Source organism: Arachis ipaensis, chromosome B02 (genome assembly GCF_000816755.2).
Source record: "Arachis ipaensis cultivar K30076 chromosome B02, Araip1.1, whole genome shotgun sequence".
Classification (NCBI taxonomy): Eukaryota; Viridiplantae; Streptophyta; class Magnoliopsida; order Fabales; family Fabaceae; genus Arachis; species Arachis ipaensis.
In genome coordinates, this window is record NC_029786.2 from 72,723,258 (window position 1) to 72,737,341 (window position 14,084).

The following is a 14,084-nucleotide window of genomic DNA, read 5'->3' on the forward strand; positions in this document are numbered from 1 at the left end:
TTGATCTTGATTGGTTACACCACTCAACATTTATGTGAGCCCCATATCTCATCAATAGTAGCCTGTTATGTGGAACCACATATCGATTATCAAGTCAACTCCAGACTTGTTTATAGTCCTTCCATCTTCCCTACGTCTATAGACTAGATACCCATCATCATCGACAGTTGAGCACTCAACGAAAGCGATGTATGCACTTACCATTCTCCATACATGGTGAATCTTTCCTAGCCATCCCACATGGACCGTGCATCATGTGCTTCTCCACATCTTCATAGTATTCAGGATCTAGCTCCTTATCCGGTATCTCAGTGGAGATGATTTTATCAATGTCCTCAGCAGTTGGATACTTGTCATCTTTGTGTAAGAACAATAGTATATGTGCATGTGGTAGTCCTCTCTTTTGAAATTCGATGGTGTATACAACTGCGCGAATAATAATTTATCCATCAGATACACACAATTACATCTCGGGGCTCGAACAAAGAAACATGTAATTATTTGTTTTTCAATTTGTATAATTAAATACCTTGTAATTTCGAATATCAACATTACCTGCACAAACTTTGCCAAAAATTTTGTTTGCTCGGATGTTTTTAATCAATATATCCAGTTTAGCCTTGAATGCTCTGCAAACTATATCAGGTCTATCTTCTGCATTTAATTCTCTATTCTTAAGGAAGTCTTCCACCTCAGGCCACTTAGGATTGCATGTGAATGTAATAAAGAGGTCTGGGTAACCCACCGCCTTACAAATTTCCATTGCATCCTGATAGTTTTGAATCATGTACCTTGGCCCTCTTGTAAATGATGAAGGCAATACAATACGTTTGCCGCGCGATGACGGTGTTGTTTCCCCACTCAAAACTACTTCCTTTATTCCTTTGTACATCTCACATATGAATTTCTCCTGTTCAAGCCTTATATAGTTTAACCGAGAGGATTCGATCATCGAATACCCATCAACCAAAAATTGCTGGAAGAGTCGCCTTGAATATAACAACGGAGAACCATCAAATAACCTTTCTTGTATTCTAAATGCAAAGAATTCTCTCATTAACACCTCCTGGCGCCCCTTCCCACCATTTTGATAACGTTTATTGAGAGGTATATTGGTGTGGAATTTATAATCCACAAACTAACTGGCAAGTGCACCGGGTCGTACCAAGTAATACCTCAGGTGAGTGAGGGTCGATCCCACGAGGATTGATAGACTAAGCAACAATGGTTGATTAATTTACTTAGTTAGACAAACAAAAAAGAGTGTTTTGGTATTCAAAATCATTAAACAAAAGACAGACAATTAAATAAGTAGGGAATAAAATATGGAGAGGCAGTTAAGGTTTCAGAGTTATCTATTTTCTGGATTGACTTTTCTTATTAACTATTTTAATCATGCAAGATTTAATTCATGGCAAACTATATGTGACTAGACCCTAATTCCTTAGACCTTTCTAGTCTCCTCTAAAATTCATCAACCGCCAATTCCTTGGTCAATTAATTCCAATTAGGGGGTGAAGTTTAATTCTAGTTTATGTGCCACAGAAGCTCTAATTACCCAAATATAAAAGGATTATATGTCATGTATCCCGTTAAATCCAGATAATTAGAAGTTTAGGAGAAATTGTTTTCAAGCTATTGTTCAAGTAAAGAGCTTTTCCAAGTTATACAAGAACTTAACTAGAAAGAGGGTCATACTTCTTTTCCACCCAAATTCATAAGATAAAGAACAAAAACAATTCTTGAAATATAAATCAAAACATGAATTAAAATAGAAAAATAATAGAATCAATCCATACAATAGACAGAGCTCATAACCTTAACAATGAAGGTTTAGTTGCTCATGGTTCAGAGAGAAAAATAAGGATTCTGATAAAATGTATTTTGGCTGAGGTGGAATCTCCCCCCGAAGGGAAGTTTATTTTCCCTTTTATATCTAATCCTAATTAATTTAAAATCTATTTTCTAAAACTAAAATAATATCTTTTCCTATTTTTAAAATAAAAATTAAAGTTTAAATCAGAATTAATAGGAATCAACATTTTCTACACTTCGCGCTTGTCACGCGTACGCGTCAGTCACTGCGTACGCGTCAGGTACGCGCACGCGTCGCCATGGAAAGCTCCAAATCTCGCGCACGCGTCAGGCACGCGCACGCGTCGCTCCTCGCTGTCATCTCCTTTGGTTCTTGTGCTGATTCCATTTGTGCAAGCTTCCTCTCCATCCTCTAAGCTATTCCTGCCCTATATAGCCTTCTTCTCTTTTTCTGCGAAAGCTCCACCAAATCCAACCAAATGCTACCTGAAGTAAACAGAATTACACAAGACTCAAAGTAGCATCCATAGTGGCTAAAGGATAATTAATTCTTGATTAAACTCAACAATTTAAATGCAAATTCACTAGGAAAAGATAGGAAAGATGCTCACGCATCACAACACCAAACTTGAATTGTTGCTTGTCCTCAAGCAACCAAAATAATATAGGCTTAGAATGTGAATTTGCATGAGAATGAGAGTTCGATTAAGCTCATGTCTCTTCTTATAGTGGGGTTTACAACTGCAATCTTGAATAATTTTGGCATCTCACTCTCCTTTGAATCAGAAGGATGTCACTGTCATTCGAAATTAGAATCCGGATAATATTATGAATTCTCTGATATTTTGTAACTCAATTTAACCCTTGAACACAACAATTTTTCTTTTCTTTGGTGCTTTGCACCTTGAGCCTAGCCGTGACTTTAAATGTTTTGTCTCAAGCTTTACTTGACACAGAAACACCACAAATATAGAATTTCACAAATAAATTTCTATTTTCTAAAACTAAAATAATATCTTTTCCTATTTTTAAAATAAAAATTAAAGTTTAAATCAGAATTAATAGGAATCAGCGTTTTCTGCACTTCGCGCTTGTCACGCGTACGCGTCAGTCACGCGTACGCGTCAGTCATGCGTACGCGTCGATGGTCTTCTTCGCGTGACACGCGTACGCGTCAGATACGCGTACGCGTCGCTGTGCAACTTCGCTTTTCACGCGTACGCATCAGGTACGCACACGCGTTGCCACGGAAAGCTCCAAATCACGCGCACGCGTCAGGCACGCGCACGCGTCGCTTTTCGCTGTCATCTCCTTTAATTCTTGTGCTGATTCCATTTGTGCAAGATTCCTCTCCATCCTTTAGGCCATTCCTGCTCTATATGGCCTTCTTCTCTTTTTCTGCGGAAGCTCCATAAAATCTAACCAAATGTTACCTAAAATAAACAGAATTGCATAAGACTCAAAGTAGTTTCCATAGTGGCTAAAAGATAATTAATTCTTAATTAAACTCAACAATTTAAATGCAAATTCAATAGGAAAAGATAGGAAAGATGCCCACGTATCACAACACCAAACTTGAATTGTTGCTTGTCCTCAAGCAACGAAACTAATATAGGCTTAGAGTTTGAATTTGCATGAGAATGAGAGTTCGATTAAGCTCGTGTCTCTTCTTACAGTGGGGTTTACAACTGCAATCTTGAATAGTTTTGGCATCTCACTCTTCTTCGAATCAGAAGAATGTCACTATCATTCGGAATTAGAATCTGGATAATATTATGAATTCTCTGATCTTTTTATAACTTAATTTAACCCTTGAACACATCAATTTTTCTCTTTTCTTTGGTGCTTTGCACCTTGAGCCTAGGCGTGACTTTAAATGTTTTGTCTCAAGCTTCACTTGACACAGAAACACCACAAGCACTTAACTTGAGAACTCTCTTTAAGTTCTAATTTTTCTTTCTGTTACTCCCAGACAGTGGTGCTCAAAGCCTTTGGCATACTCTGCTTAATTACAATTGATCTCGACTCTGAATGTTTTATCTCAAGGATTACTTGACACAAGAACACCACAAGCATGTGACTAGGGAAATGATGAGCGAATTTTCTTTGATGGTATAGAATTTCCTCAAATGAATGAATTCTCGTTGCAAGTATAGTTCTACACCAACAAACAATCCTCCCAATAAAAAATTTGGTTGTCACAAATAACAAACCCCAAATAAGAAATAACCGAAGTATTTAGACTCCGGGTCGTCTCACAAGGAATTGCAATGAAGTGGTCAAATATTGGCTATAAAGGGGCAAAGGGGTTTTGGTTTATAAGAGGAACAAGAAAAAGTAAATTAAGCAAGTAATTAAAGAAAGCAAGATAAAGAACTCTTGGCTAAGACTTAGGTAACTGAGATCACTATCCTTGTCAACAATTCAAATATTGATAATTAAGAGGAACCGAGCTCATTAAGTCTACTCACTAAAGCCTTAAGTATGTAATGTCTACTCCTAGGCTTGGATCAATTAAGTATTTGTTCAAGTACATTAATAAAGGCCATGATCGTGTAACAGCTTCGTTCTACAAGAGTGCCACAGAGAATGCTGACCTGGACGAACACAACGATGTCAGCATGTATTATGATTGCAGGTACATATCTCCATGTGAGGCCGTGACGATCGATTTTTCTATCGGTAAAGAAATATGAAAATATGATCGCATTGTAAGTATAGCTTCTAAACCAACAGAAAATCCTTTCGTACAAACGTTTTGTTTGTCACAAGTAACAAACCCCTTTGAAATTGATAATCGAAGTATTTAACCTCGGGTCGTCTTCTCAAGGAACTGCAGGGAGGTATGTTCTTATTATTGGTTATGAGTTTTGTAAATTGGGGGTTTTGAAAGTAAGAAACAAGTAATTTAAATGGCAAGTAAAATAAATAAATAACTGTAAAATAAACTCTTGGCAAGGTATGAAAATTCGAAAGTCCTATCCCAGTTATTCCTATGAGAATGCAAGTTAATTCCACTTAGTTAACCTTTACAAAAGCAAGGGTAAGTCAAGTGAACTAATTAGTTAGATTCCCAAGTCCTAGCCAACTCCTAAGGAAAGACTAGAGTTAGTGGAATTCCAGTCAATTAGCAGACATAACAATCAATCACGATAAGTTTGATAACTCAAGAGCTTCCAGTTAATCAATTAGATCCAAGAAAAAAAAGCTAAATAAGAATCATAAACTGAAATACCTCAAGTTATATTAAATAAAGAAAATCAATCTAAACATAAAGAGTTCATAAGCCAATTTGGCAACATAAGTAATTAAACGAGAGCATTAAAGTATCTGAAAGTAAAAGAAAAATATAAAGTAAAAGGAATATTGAACCTGATAAAGAGTTGAAATACTAAATCCTTTAAGAGGAATCCTAATCCTAAAACCTAAGAGATAGGAGAGAACCTCTCCCTCTAAAAACTAAATCTAAATTATGAAAAGTGAATGTATGAGCTGATGATTATGAATGAATGGATTCCCCCACTTTATAGCCTCTAATCTGTGTTTTCTGAGCCAAAAACTGGGTCGAAAACAGCCCAGAAATCGCTGGAGAAGAAATCTGCCACGCTGATTTCTGTCACGGTGACGTGTCCGCGTGGAGCACACGTTCGCATCACCTAGTGTCAGAGAAACTATGGCATATTATATATCAAATCAAAGCTCCGGACGTTAGCTTTCCAACGCAACTGGAACCGCATCGTTTGGACCTTTGTAGCTCAAGTTATGACTGTTTGAATGCGAAGAGGTCAGGCTAGACAGCTTAGCAATTTCTTCAACTTCTTGTATTCCTTCTACTTTTGCATGCTTTCTTTCCATCCTTTGAGCCATTCCTGCCCTGTAATCTCTGAAATCACTTAACACACATATCACGGCATCGAATGATAAAAAGAGAGGATTAAAGTTAGTAATTTAAAGGCCAAAGAAGCATGTTTTCAATCATAGCACAAAATCAGGAAGGAGAATGTAAACTCGTGCAAATAGTTTGAATAAGTGGGTAAAGAGTTGATAAAATCCACTCAATTGAGCACAAGATAAACCATAAAATAGTGGTTTATCAACCTCCCCACACTTAAACATTAGCATGTCCTCATGCTAAGCTCAAGAGAAGCTATAAGAGAGTGAGAGGAATGGTAAAATGTATGAAATGCAATCCTATCTATATGAATGCAACTAAATGTGAAATGCTTCTACCTACTTGGTTAAAAGCAAACAAGTTCTCCAAGACAAATACAAACCAATTTCCACTAATTCAAATCGTACAATAAAAAGCAAGTAAACTTGTAAAAAGACAGCTCATGAAAGCAGGGAACATAGAATCAAGCCTTGAACCCTCACTAGTAGTGTATATCACTCTAGTCTCTCAAGTGTATAGGGTAATTCACTCTACTCTTCTCTAATCATGCTTTCTAAACTTTGTTCTTCATCTAACCAATCAACAAATATTTAGTATACCAATGCAAACATCATGAGGTCTTTTTAGGGTTGTAATGGGGCTGAGGTAAAGGTAAGGATATATGTATGGCCAAGTGAGCTTTATAAAGTGAATCCTTGATTAGTCTAAGATCTCACCTAACATATACATACTTTATACAATTTTAAAATACTTTACCTAGCTACCCAAATTTTTCCTACTTTTGTATTACATGCTCATGTATCAAACTTATTTTTAAATTTTATCCCATGTGCATCGATTCTTTTTATTTTGCATTTGGGGTAATTCATATATATATATTTTCGTATCCCCTTATTTAATTACTTAAATTTTTTTTTCAATGCACATGGTAATTTAATTATTTTGATTTCACATGAGCATGCTTCCCAAATTTTCAAATAACTTATTCAATTTAATTCCCTACCTTTTTTTTTATTCCATGTTCCCATAAAATTCCCCATACTTAAATTATACACAATATCTATCTTAAGCTAACCAAGGATTCAACTTGGGATTTTTAATTTATTTTTCCGCTTAAGGCTAGTAATGTGGTTATAAAACAGGAGGGGATTAAAAAGCTCAAAGTGGCTAACAAGGGTGACATAAAAGGGTAAGCTTATTTGGGATAAGTGAGTGAAAACAAGTAATGGCCTCAATCATATGCAAGCACGTAAATACACTAAATAATGGACATATAGAGTGGAACAAAGTAAAGATTGCAATCATAGAGAAGAAAACACACAAGAATAAAATATTTATGCTTAAATAATGTAACCATGTAAATAAGCTCAAAATCTCACAGGTTGTATGTTCTTTGGCTCAAAAACCATGTTCTAAATACAACTTCAAACAAATTTAACACAAAAGTTTTGATTTAAATTAGTGAAATACTATAAAAATTTCTTGAAAAAGAAAATATTACTTCAACCAAGTAGTAACTAAATGCATAAAATCAAAGAAACATGCAATTAAATATGCAAATGTAACAATGAACAAACAAAGAAAATAAAACAATGGTGTTGAAAAGAAAAATAGCTAACCCATGGAGATCGGTATCGACATCCCCACACTTAAAGATTGCACCGTCCTCGGTGCATGCTGAGATGTGCAGGTGGACGGGTTGTTCCAACTGATGCTTTTCTTCAAGGATTGTGCAGATGGACTTGTTTTTCTCCCCTTTTAGAAGCTTTTTCTCTCCCTTCGTGGTGGCCATCCTGAAAGAAGAAGGAAAAGAAGAAAAGTGACCCAAAATAAAGATAGAAAATAAATAAAATATGGGTGTTAATGCCAGATAATAAGGGTCTCAATTACATGGTAGCTACAACATGCAAGTGAGAAAACAGTAGAAGTACATGGCAAATCAAGAGTGCAAAAATTTGCAGCAATGGGGAAGAGAGTGGCTAAGGGAAGATAATATAAATTCATGTCAATGCAAAAGTAATACAGGTATAAAAGATTGGCATTGATTTAAATAATATTACCTAACCAGAATAACACAAGTCACTAAGCACCCAAAATAATTTAAGAGAAGATGCAACAGGTAAATAAGAAAATTTTAACACCAAAGGAAAAATAATGAATTTAGAAAAGAAAATAAAAATATGCACAAAATTAAGACGCAATGAATGAAGTATGCAAATAAATTAAGTAAAATAAAATGAAAGATAAGAAGAATGAGAAGGGAAAGAAATAAAGTAAGAAAGAAAGAAGAAAAGATGATTAGAAAAGAAAAGAGAAGATAATTGGCGCTGATTTGGATGAGTTGTGCAGCGCAGGCGACGCGAGCGCGTGGGTTACGCGTTCGCGCGGATAGCGCTTTTATGAAGTGATGCGGATGCGTGGGTCACACGTTTGCGTGGAGTGATTTGTGCCATTAGCGCGAGGGCAGCCTCGCGGTCGCGCAACTCTCTGTTTTAAATGCATTTTGCCAAAAATTTGGGTGACGCGGTAGCGTGGTTGACGCGATCGCGTGGATGGCCATACTTTGAAAAACGACACGGACGCGTGGGGTACGCGTTCGCGTGGTGGGGCATTTTTCCCACATTCCAGCCACGTTCCAGCCCAACATTCTGCCATATACCCCTTTTTAAGTCGATTTTGGAGCACGCATTCGCGTGGGTGACGCGGACGCGTGGGAGGCATTTTTCCCACATGACGCGGACGCGTCAGCGACGCGGTCGCGTGGAGCAATTTGTGCCAAAGGCACGCCTCCAGCCATGCTTTCGCGTGACTCTCTGTTCACTTTTCTTTTCTTCCTAATGCACCGGTGACGCGGACGCGTCGGCGACGCTGTCGCGTCGCGTGCGATTCTTTTTTTTTATATGCAAAATGCAGAATGCAGTATGCAGATGTTATGAATTATTCCAGGTTCAATGAAATAAAATAAAACTCAAAAACAAACAAAACTAAATAAAATTATAATTGGAAAAGGAACGATCATACCATGGTGGGTTGTCTCCCACCTAGCACTTTTAGTTAAAGTCCTTAAGGTGGACATTTGGCAAGCTCATTTGTTATGGTGGCTTGTGCTTGAACTCATCCAGGAATCTCCACCAATGTTTGTAATTTCAGTAACCTCCGGGGTCCCAAACTAGGCGCAGAAAGTCTTCAAGCAAGTTGAAGCAAGTGACAAGGCCCCAAGAGTGGTGATTGGTAGAATGGATTCCGGGGTCCCAAACTTTGCTTTTGTACCCATCTTGTTGTTGATCATCATGATTCCATCCTGGTAGCAAGCAATCTGAATTCTCACTAAAGCGGCCAAACAACTTCCTAGACCCATTCAGTTGAGCTTTACACCAACCTTTGCATTTAAACCTTGAGCTTTCCACTATATTGAATCTTGCATGACGACTCCTACCACTAACCATCTTCCTCTTACGCTTAATGCCACAAAGAGCTCTAAGCTGACCATCTGTTTCAAGTAAAGCATATTCAAGTGAGCTAATTAAGCTTAGAGATGAAAGATTTACCCACTTGAATGAAGGAATGGATGGTGATGGCTTTGGGGGAGAGGTCTCCAACAGCATTGGCAAGGTGATTTCCAGCTCCATTCTTTTGGTAGCTTTCTTCCAATTCAATATCTTCTTCATTACTTACCAAGGGCATAGGAGGTTGTGCTTCTTCTTCTTGAATCTCCATCTCAAGTCCAATGGGAGAGGATTCAAATATAGATAAGAATTCATTAATGATTGAATCCATCTCTTGATCATCCCCTTCAAAGTCTTCAACGAGGCTATGCCTTGGAGGTTGTACACCCTCCTCAACACCAAATTCAGACTCCTTAGAAGGGGGCTCTATGATTGGGCTTTCCCATGGACGTTCTGCATCTCCTAAGTCTTCGACCACTTCTTCCTCTTCAATGATTACGGCTTCCTCCAATTGTTCCAATACAAATTCATGCTGCTCACTGTCCACCAGAGTTTCTAGCTTCTCCTTCATGCTGCGTTCTTCAGTAGATTCTCCACATGAAGCCATGGGAGTTCCTTGAGTGTCCGAACGTTGGGAAGCTAATCGATTTATTAACTCGCCTAAGGCGGCTGCGAAATTTAGCACACTCTTATTCATCTTTTCTTGCCCTTGAAGAATAACACTGAGGGCGTTGTTATCCAATGGAGGTTGGGGTGGATAGGAGGGTTTATTATTTTGGAAAAAGGGTTCATAATAGGAAGGTGGTTCTTCTTGATAAAGATATGGAGATGGTGAATATTGAGGTGGTGGTTCTGGGTGTGGTTCATATGGTGGTTGGTGTGGTGGATAAGGATTAGGGTCATATGGAGGTGAATGGTTGTAGGTGGCTTGTGAGTATGGTGGTTCAAAGCTGTGTTGAGGAGGTGGTTTATAGGCGTATGATGGGGCTTGTCGGTAATTACAAGGGGGTCCACCATAACTATTGTCTCGACATGCATTGGTAAATGGTCGTTGTCCATGGTAGTTTGGAAGGTGTTGTTGCCTAAAGGGTTGATCAGATCCTCGTGGCTCCATCCATCTCTGATTGTTCTGACCTTGATGCATGTTCCTGTTATAGCTTCCATTCCTTTCAACAGCATTAGAACCAAACTCAAAGCGATGGGGGTGAGAACTCATAATAAAAATAAAAAATTAAAAACGAAAATAAAAATAATTTTAAATTAAAAGGTTATTGAAATTTAAATTTTGAAATTTGAAATTTGAATTTTAAATTTTGAATTTTGATTTTTGAATTTTAAATTTTGAAATTTGAAATTTGAATTTTGAATTTTGAATTTTGAAAAAGTCAACAATATAAGATAAAAATTTGAAAAAGATTTAAATTTTGAAAAGGTTTGATTTTTAAAATTTTAAATTTAAAATTTAAAATTTGGATTTTGAATTTTGGAATTTAAATATTGAAATTTGAAATTTGATTTTGAAATAAGATAAGATAAGATTTTGAAAAAGATATGATTTTTGAAAAAGATTTGAATTTTGAAATTTAAAACTAAGATAAGATAAGATAAAAATTTTAAAATCAAAATCTGAAATTTTTTTTTATGGAAATTTCGAAAATTCAATAAAAATAAATAGAAAAGATATTTTTGAATTAAATGAGGAAAGAGAAAAACAATAAAATGACACCAAACTTAAAATTTTTAGATCAAAACGAAGAAAACAACTAAGAACAACTTGAAGGTCAAGATGAACACGACGAACAAATTTTTGAAAAAAATTTTAATAACTAAATAAAAACCAATAACCTCTTAATTTATGAAAAAGCAAAAATAAAAACAAAAATAAAAACAAATAAACAAACAGAAAGCAAATATTTACAATAACCAATAATAAGGCACACGTTTGCAATTCCCCGGCAACGGTGCCATTTTGACGATCAATTTTTCTATCGGCAAAGAAATATGAAAATATGATCGCGTTGTAAGTATAGCTTCTAAACCAACAGAAAATCCTTTCATACAAACGTTTTGGTTGTCACAAGTAACAAACCCCTTTGAAATTGATAACCGAAGTATTTAACCTCGGGTCGTCTTCTCAAGAAACTGCAGGGAGGTATGTTCTTATTATTGGTTATGAGTTTTATAAATTGGGGGTTTTGAAACTAAGAAACAAGTAATTTAAATGGCAAGTAAAATAAATAAATAACTGTAAAATAAACTCTTAGCAAGGTATGAAAATTCAGAAGTCCTATCCCAGTTATTCCTATGAGAATGGAAGTTAATTCCACTTAGTTAACCTTTACAAAAGTAAGGGTAAGTCAAGTGAACTAATTAGTTAGATTCCCAATTCCTAGCCAACTCCTAAGGAAAAACTAGAGTTAGTGGAATTCCAGTCAATTAGAAGACATAACAATCAATCACGATAAGTTTGATAACTCAAGAGCTTTCAGTTAATCAATTAGAGCCAAGAAAAAAAAAAAGCTAAATAAGAATCATAAACTGAAATTATATTAAATAAAGAAAATTAATCTAAACATAAAGAGTTCATAAGCCAATTTGGCAACATAAGTAATTAAACGAGAGCATTAAAGTATCTGAAAGTAAAAGAGAAATATAAAGTAAAAGGAATATTGAACCTGATAAAGAGTTGAAATACTAAATCCTTTAAGAGGAATCCTAATCCTAAAACCTAAGAGAGAGGAGAGAACCTCTCCCTCTAAAAACTACATCTAAATTATGAAAAGTGAATGTATGAGCTGATGATTATGAATGAATGGATTCCCCCACTTTATAGCCTTTAATTTGTATTTTCTGAGCCGAAAACTGGGTCAAAATAGCCCAGAAATCGCTGGAGAAGAAATCTGCCACGCTGATTTCCGTCACTGCGATGCGTCCGCGTGGAGCACGCGTTCGCGTCACTTAGCGTCAAGGCAACTATAGCATATTAAATATCAAATCGAAGCCCCAGATGTTAGCTTTCCAACGCAACTGGAACCGCGTCATTTGGACCTCTGTAGCTCAAGTTATGACTGTTTGAATGCGAAGAGGTCAGGCTGGACAGCTTAGCAATTTCTTCAACTTCTTGTATTCCTTCTACTTTTGCATGCTTCCTTTCCATCTTTGATGCACGGAAAACATGTCTCTCAACAAATCTCCCTTCGGCAAGTCTACCGAATTGTCGTCAAGTAAAACCCACAATAGAGTGGGATGAAGTATGGTCACTGATTATACCACATGCATTTCCCAAATCAAGTATTGAGAGGGTTATAGTCACATATCCATCCAAACCCAATTTGGTCCAGCATGAGAAAGCATTTCTAGCTTGATCTCTTCATTCCTCTTCCAAGGTTCAGAAGAGATCCAAATATGAATAGTTTTTTTTCCAAGATCACTACCCAATTGGATGAAGATCGAAAGCTTTCAAGTAAAATCAAGAGAAAAGAAAGAAGAAGAAGAATAAGAACTACACTTAATCCATTGAATCACAATAGAGCTCTCTAACCCAATGTAAAGAGTTAGTTGATCATTGCTCTACCAAAATAGAAAAGAAAGAAAGTGCAGAAAAGTAAAGATGAAGATTGAAATTGAAATTGAAACTTCAAAATTCATAAATGAAAATTACAACTAAAATGAAACTACTCCTAAGGAAGAAAAGAAGAGAAAAGGAAGAAGAGTGGTTGAGGGGAGGGGTCCGAAGACCCACTCCCCTTGGAGTGTGCCAATTCACAGAAGTTTGAATTGGTCTTCACTCTCTCCCCCTTCCTTCAATTCTCCAGAATTCCAGAATGACTTGAATGTAAAAACTAAGGCCTTTATATAGGCTCTCCTAAATTACCAAATGAAATTAAAAGCAAATTACACTTAAATGAAAATTCCTATTCTAGATGCTTCTTGTGGCCTTGGTTAACAATTGTGGGCTTGCTTGCTTGAGCTTTGAAGTGGATTTGAGAGAGAAGTGAGTTAAGTTAAGGTCCAGGTGCTAAAGTTAGTGCTAAAGTTAGCCACACTAATGCTACAAGTGTGGCGTTAGTGCTAAAGTTATTGTGGCTAACGTTGCACTTGCTACCCAATTGGTGTTTTTGGGGGCTTAAAAGATGCCTCTTGTTTGTGCTCAAATTTCATGCCCACTATAGATATTATATATCGTTGGAAAGCTCTGAATGTCATATTTCTAACGCAACTGGAATCACCTCAATTGGACCTCTGTAGCTCAAGTTATGCTTCTTTGAAGTGGACATGGTCGCTGGCATATATGCCAACGTTACTGGAAATGTTGATTGCCAATAACGCTAGCGATCAGGGCTTCATTATTGCCAGTTTCTGAAGCTCAAACTTAGTGTCCACTCCATACTATTATACGTTGTTGGAAATCCCTGGATGTCTACTTTCCAATGCCTTTGGAAGCGCATCATTTGGAGCTCTACAACTCGAGTTACACTTCTCGGAAGGTGAAGAGGTCAGTTGACCTTAATACAGGTTGATACCATGTTCATCATTGCACTTTCGGGGCAGGTTTTCTCCCTCAAATTTAGTGTCAACCATGTAGTGCCATATATGCTTGGAAAACTCTGGAATCCTACTTTTCAATGCCACTGGAATCACCTCATTTGGAGCTTTGTGGCTCAAGTTATGTGTGTTTGAAGAAGGCATGGTCAGGCTGCCAGGTGGGACTTTTGCCCACGTTAACTAAGTTAACGTGGTAGTTAACGTGGCTTATTGGGGGCTTGTGAGTTCACTCCAACGTTAGTGAGAATGTTTGGTGTCACTAACGTTGTCGACAACCTCTCTTCTTCACATTAACTTCCACGTTAACTAGGTTAAAGTGGGAGTTAACGTGGCTTCTTGGGGATAGTGTGTGTTCATCCCAACGTTAGTGACAATGTTTGGTGTCA

General features: G+C 36.9%; 1 long non-coding RNA gene across 1 annotated transcript in view; it reads right to left on the minus strand.

The window, feature by feature from the left end:
- Positions 3,090-14,084, minus strand: part of LOC110268883 — a 26,535-nt gene continuing 15,540 nt past the window's right edge. The window contains exon 3 of the long non-coding RNA XR_002357593.1: positions 3,090-3,248. This is a non-coding gene — a long non-coding RNA (uncharacterized LOC110268883). The remainder of the gene's footprint in view (positions 3,249-14,084) is intronic.